At 33.0% G+C, this 7,223-nt stretch overlaps 1 long non-coding RNA gene across 1 annotated transcript in view; it reads right to left on the reverse strand.

Annotated features, from left to right (window-relative positions):
• Nucleotides 1-6,967, reverse strand: part of LOC124988084 (uncharacterized) — a 61,871-nt gene extending 54,904 nt beyond the window's left edge. Inside the window, exon 1 of the long non-coding RNA XR_007109356.1 lies at nucleotides 6,779-6,967. This is a non-coding gene — a long non-coding RNA (uncharacterized LOC124988084). The remainder of the gene's footprint in view (nucleotides 1-6,778) is intronic.
• Between the last annotated feature and the right edge of the window lie 256 nt (nucleotides 6,968-7,223).

Here is a 7,223-nt window from a genome sequence, read left to right on the forward strand (position 1 = left end):
CTCAATTTTTTCTCATAAAACATTTTATGAAATACAAGTAGTTTCTTTCAAAGCTCTTGTTTACAAATACTGGATTTTCTTTATAAAATATCTATCTGTTCTGTATAAGCTTGGTATAAGTGCCTTTTTCGTACTATAAGTTGTTGCAAATCACGTTATCTTTTCTGTCTATAATCAATGAGAAAAGTGGTTGCATCTTTGAGATCAGATCTCTTTTGGCCAAATGGAGTAAAGAATCTTAGCAATTATTCATTCAGTAGAGGTGGGGATATGAAAAATGAAATGGAATGAAAACAGACATCATTACCCTATGTATATGTATGATTACACGAATGGAATGAATCTACATCGTGCACAACCATAGAAACAAAAAGTTGTACCCCATTTGTGTACAATGAATCAAAATGTAATCTATAAGAATAAAAAAAATAATAAAAGAAAAAGAAAAAGAAATGCTTACTTCAATTAAGAGAGGATTTTTTCAAAAACATTTTTAATCTACTATAATAGATATTATAATATGAAAAAAAGGTATAAAAATATGCCACATATTTGGTATAATCTATAAGAGATGGTAAAATTTATTTATTGGTGTAATTTATTACTTAAAATAAACCCAGATTTGACATTTACATTGTTACAACTTGAAAAATTGAATTCTTAGAATGGGCACTTGTTTCCATTTAAAGAATTAATGTCCACTAGGCATAGTTTTAAAGATTGAAAGATTTCAGTTGAGAATCAACTTATAAATATGTCAAATATGCTAGTAACTTTTGATAATTTTAAAGTCAAAGCATATTGTAAAATTATTATTGAGTCTTTCTAATATATTAATTAAATCAAATCCAAACTTCTCAAGGACCTATTATAAAAATGACAATATCTTTGAAATGGTACTTTAAAGTAATGTATATTTTGACTTTGAGTCAACTTTTTCTCTGAACACCAATAATTTAGTCATGAGAAGGAAAAGCTCAGTTTTCTAACGTAGGCATTCTTGACATTTTAAATGTAATAAAGTACTTTCACCATTCATTTCCAATTACAGACAAATGTATAAAAAGCATATAGATAAGTACAAGTGTAATGTTATCTAAATAACACGATGTTGAAAATGAAAAGCTATTAGAAAAGAATCTTGTATTTATGTTTTCCTTACCCTTGTAAAAAACACATTGCAAAAGTTCACAATATTATCTTGAGCAAGCAATGATACTGCCTAAAAATTTTAAAGGTTAAAAGAAATTTTCATGAATCCCCAAATAGCAACATCTATTACCAAACAAAAAAGAGCAACTGTTCATTACAGTTATTCAAAGAGACAAGTGCATGGGACTGAAAGTATCTCACTTGAGTACAAGTCAAACAAACTTATTGAGCATTTGCTTTCTAAAATGTGAAAACCATAAGTGGAAGAATAAAATCCAGCATATCCTATTGCCCACAGAGGTTGTCTTAGCTGTTTCACATCTATATTGAAAGAGAAAAAGAATAGTTGTGGCAACCTTCATCTTTCTCAACATAATCCATCCAAGATTAATGCAATCACTCACCAAAAACCTTTTTAGCATTTTAAAAAGGTTTTAGGGAAATCTACCTTATCCATTTTAAATATTAGGTTTAATTAATAAATGTTAAGTTTAATTAACTTTTTTGCAATTTAAAGTATAGTAAATAATGCTTCTCTTTGCATTCCTCTTTGCATAATAAATTCTGAAATGGAACAGAATTGTCCTTAGGTCAAAGAATTTTATTATGATTGAGCTGAAATGTAAGTCTGACAATGAACATGCAGATGGTTGCGCTTCTTTTCTGCCCTTGTCTTAGTTTGCAAATTCTTTTTTTGTTTGTTTGTTTGTTTTTTGTTTTAGTTGTAGGTGAACACAACACCTTTATTTTATTTTTATGTGATGCTTAGGATCAAACCCAGGGAGGCAAGTGCTCTACCACTGAGCCAGAACCCCAGTTCAGTTTGCAAATTCTTGATAGAGTATCTACCTAAAGATTCACTTTCTATACTGCAGGGAGAGAATGAATTTTGTGTTCATCCTTAGATTTGAATTCTCACTCTGACATTTGCATAATTTGTAAAGTTTGTCAAGTTACTCGCCTTTCCTCAGTCCATCTTCTCACCAGTTACAGAAAATATGGACTTTAACCTGAGGACTTAGTATATCCTGATTATGTAAGATCATGTACATTATTCTATTGGTGTAATTTCTTTTGGTCTTGAAGTTATTGTGATTCTAGCCAAAACTAAAACTTGTTTCTAACCTTGCTTTGACTGTACAAAATAAGTAATTAATTGAGATCGTTCTCTCTTTTCATTAAAAAAAAAAGTATCCTGAACAATTTAGATCTGGAGTGCGCAGGACACTTACTTCATGAAGGATGTGATATCACTTAGAGTTCTCAGCCTGTCTCTGCAAGGCATGAACTGTCACTGTGTACCTCGATGCCTGCAGCTGGCACTGGTGATAACACATGCTGTACTTACTCCAGGGTCAGTGCCCGCACACCATTTGAGATTCCATCTGAGGTTACTCCCTACAGGAACAGCTTTCTCCCTTCACTCAGTCCTCTTGGGTGTGGGCCTTCTGCTGGCTCCCACACACTTCTCATAGTCCTAACAGTAATTGTGAACTTTCTCACATCTTATTCTCACACCTGAAGCTCTTGGAAGGAGTCTTTATTAAAACGAGACCCTTGCAAGTCGTTTGACATAGGTTAAATGAACATTTGTTGATTTAAGTGACAAAATTGTTGATATAAAAGTCTCTGGGTAGTCACTGAAAAGTGCTATAGAATTTCTGGTTGTTGCTAGTTTGTTGTTAACTCATAATGAGACGATGTGGTTCCTAAGAATAATTCAGCTATCACTAAAGAAAAATCAAGGCTAAATAAATAAATGAAAAAACAAATGGGCTCCAAAAGGCCAGATAATTTAGGTGAAGTCTTGGTTTAGAGAACTTTGCTGACATAGCAATCTAATTAAAATGTAAAGGGAGGTACTCTCACTATGATTCTACAATGTTTCATTCCTTTAAGAATTCCCCAATAAAATTTAGAGGGAATAATGGGGGGGGGATAAAAAAAGAATAATTTTATTGAATTATTATTAAATTTTTTTATTCTAAGTCATCTTCCTTGCAATATGATTACAAAATCCAATGGGTCGGTTGATACTACCCAGCAACAATCAAGTTCCTCTTAAGTTCCTCAGAATCGTATAACTTTTCTGCTTAAAACCTCTCAGTGGTCTTCATATTCCTGTGAAGTGAAGAATTCATAGCATGAACAACAGCATTCTCAGGCCTGGCCTTGCTACAGCTCTGGCCTCTAAGCTCTGACCTCTAAGCACTCTCCTCCTGAGTTTCCCACTCCAGCTACACTTATTCCCATGTTGTTATTGTTGTTGTTTTTGTTGTTGTTGTTATACATCTAGCATGCTCTTACTTAAAGGTCTTGGCAGACATTTTTCCTCTGCCGAAAAGTTCTAAACCCAAAGATTTCCCTGTTTTCTCAAACATTATCCATTAAGATTTACTCCTGATTCACTCTAAAAAAAAAAAAAAAAAAAAAAAAAAAAAAAAAAGGCAATGCCATCTCCTATCCTTTAATTACCTGAACTCCTACACCAAGCTTTAACTTTTCCTAACCCTTATCATTACCTGACATTACATACATATATATAATATTCATTTTAAGCCTCTCAGAATTTTTTCTTGCTTAAAAAATTGTAAGCCATTTAAAATACACAAAACATGCAATAGCTATTTACAACTCTGAAGCTTGTATTTGTTCCCAGGAAAATCAAATTATAAATGCAAGATAGTGCATATTTCATTTGAGAAATAAGGAAGAAAGAGGTGAAAGAGGTCTTAAATACATTGTATTAATTTCCCTACATTTTATTGTTAAAGACAGAAGATGTTTTACTTACAGTTACATAAAGCAATTGCTACTGATAATAGCAGAATTGAGACAAATTTATTCTCTTTAGTACAATGTTTCTTTATAATATGTTTATTTCTCCATGTAAGTATTTTTCCTTAAGTTCCAAATTTAAAAAATTCTAGTCACAGAATTTTGGGATATAGAAAAACAAGAATTAATTTGAATTTACTCAAATATATCAATAAGTGTTGTATCTGGAAAAATTACTGAATTGTATATGGTCAGATTTTTATTACTTATAGAATATAGTAGAAGCTAGTTATTTCTATCATTCTATTCTGAAGATCCACTCTATTCTCTATACCAGACACTTTAACTCAGTCATCTCCATACCCCACAATGAGACAGCAGGGTAGATTTTATTAACCTTACTTTTCAAATGAGGAAAATGCAATGTGGCATGTGACAACACATTGCTCAATATCACACAGCCAGGAAGGGTCAGGGACAGAATCCATACCAAGGTCATCATGTTTTTTTCTCTTGTCCCACATCTCTATAGATAACATTGGAAAGCTCTAATAATCACTCATGTAATTCAGCTTATCTGCTTACATGCAATTTTCCACAGTGTTACCATGAGCTGGGTTCCAGGCCAATCTCTGTCACTCTAGAGAAACAAGGTGACAGTGACAAGGAATGTTAGAATGTTATGAGAGAAACTACTCCTTATTTACTCGACTGGAACCAAGGATACATCAATCCTGGCCATAGAGTGTTGGAAGAAAAACACTCATCTGACATGAAGAATCTGGATAATCACACTAGAAAGGCAGGAGAGAACAAAACCTGAGACAAAAATGAAACAACTTGCATTTGTTTCCTCGTTTTGCTAGGAACTGGCATCTTAGAAAACTTTACAACTGTAATTAACTATTATGCGTTTACTGGCTTTGAGACAGCATAAAAACATTTAAAAGGAAGAGAAAAGCCCATTGTAAGGGTTTAGAAAGTAAAAAAGTAAGTCGTTTAATTTTTCTTTCATCTGATGTTAATTTATGCAGAAGCTAATAACATGTTTGTTGGCTCAGAGCTTCCTGCTGTAGAGAGGATTTCTCTCTTAACCAGACTTTCCTGTGATCTCTGCCAGATAAATCCATCATCTCAAGGCTTATGACACTTTTGCCAGAGAGAGGCAATATGCTGATAAGTTCGCATCCTATAGACACATTTAATTGCTAACCCTTGGAAAACCAGTGGTGTTAAATGCTCTAATCCTTCTCTGTTGCAAACAGAACAGCAAACAAATTGGAAGAGACAGTGAAGACCGAGTATGGTATGTGAGTGCAGAGTCACATGGGAAAGGGAGAGTACTGTTGACAGTGGAGGGAGAAAAATGTCAGGGAAGGAGAGTTTTCATAAAGAAGCACGGGCCACTTTTATATCCAACTAGCATATAATTAAATTGTTATGTCTTTTATAAATGAAAAATTTAATTCCACTGCTGCCAAATCACCCACAAAACACAGACAACAGTGCTTGAAGAAATGCAGATTCTTCAGAAGTTGATGTTTTAAATGAAATTCACTGTGAATAAAATAAGTCCCATAATGACAGCTTAAAGGTCTAATTCATAAAAATGTTATTAAAGTACATTATTTATACCTACTTTTTGTGGACTTCTGCTCTTATTCATGACTCTTACAAGTGTATGACTGTAATCACAGGGAGAATGTGTAATGGAAGCATTAATTCAATCTGGAACAAGGCAAGAATACTGTATTGCCACAATAAAATCCCAGTTATATTAATTCAAAGGAGAGAATTTATTGTACAAGAGCATTCTCTTAAAAAAAATGAAAAAGAATGATTCCACCTTATGGCCTCAATAGCTACTTTGATTCTGAGGTTCAGTATAAGATTGACTAATTGGCACAGACTTTTTAGAGGAATATTTATTCATCTACATTTTGAAACTGAGAGATTTGATTCTGTATTGTGATCTCATGGTGACTAAGGCATTGACATTTAGTATGGGCTAAAAAAATTTGCAAGTGATCTATAATGTAATTAACCCCTTTCTGATGTCTGACATCAGATAGCAATGTTTAGCAAATGCCTGTTCAGTTGCCTGTATTCATTTATTTAGATGAGATGAAAAACATCCTGCTACATAAAATTTCTTCCAAAGAAACTGAATGTAATGATGCTTAAATCAAAAGTACTTTTATTCTGAATTTTAGCATGATTTGCATATTTAATATAGCTAAACATTTAGGAAAAGGAAAAGCAGAATTCAATTGGTTTTACTTCTGACTCTAAAATCATCAAACTTTGACTTCTTGACTTTTTACTTATTGGTTGAGCAGCAACAGTATAGTGTAGACATAATTAGACAAAGTGTGAATATATTTCTCCCTATAACACTAGATTCTCTCTAGGAGTTTTGAAAAGGCACTCTTTATAAATTATACTTTCAACTCTAAAAGAAAGTGTTGTCTTTGATCTTGTAGGTAAAAAGCTCTAAACCTAAGGGAATGAATTAATTCCTATTTTTAATAAGATGCAGTCATTAGTGGACAACTTAAGCATTCATCTCAGAACTACACATTGAATTTCCTTAACATAGTAACACTTATAAGAGTTCTGGGTAATGGAAATCTTTGAATACACCTATATCTAAAATGACAGACAAATAGCAAATGGCAAAGATACAGATGTTCAAATATAGGGTAAATAACCCTGCTAATCTAAGATAAAAATCAGTCAATTGCCAACATTATCCATACTTATCACTGTCTCAAATCTAAAATCACTGAACACTCCACTCAACGACTATGATTAGCACACAATTCTGTGATGTGAAATGACTGCTTACCAGAAAAGTGTCCGGGGGATGTCCAGTTGTTACATGATCATGGTTGAGTAGCACTTGAGGTTCCCTCTTTTCCTCTCAGACAGAGACTTGCACAGATTTTTGAAAGAGTGATGTTCCATGAAATTTAGGGGTACCACACAGTTCTGCATGGCACCCAGACCTACTTCAAACTCTGAGTGAAAAGATTGTCTGAGAACTCTCACTGATACAACCACTCAGAAAGGTCAGTAGAAGTTATGTCCCCAACACACTGCCAGACAAATGTCACCCAGCTATAAATGCCTGTTGACAAAAGCCAGATTTGAAAAACAACTAAATCAAAATAGGTAACGTGAATGGTCTAATATATCATTTCTAATATGATTAAACCTACAAAAAACGGAATTCTTGTAGCTTACCTGTAGTATCTTTCTAAAGAAATCATATTTTAATTTTATATATCAAT

The sequence above is a fragment of the Sciurus carolinensis genome, chromosome 7, assembly GCF_902686445.1.
Source record: "Sciurus carolinensis chromosome 7, mSciCar1.2, whole genome shotgun sequence".
In the NCBI taxonomy this organism is placed as follows: Eukaryota; Metazoa; Chordata; class Mammalia; order Rodentia; family Sciuridae; genus Sciurus; species Sciurus carolinensis.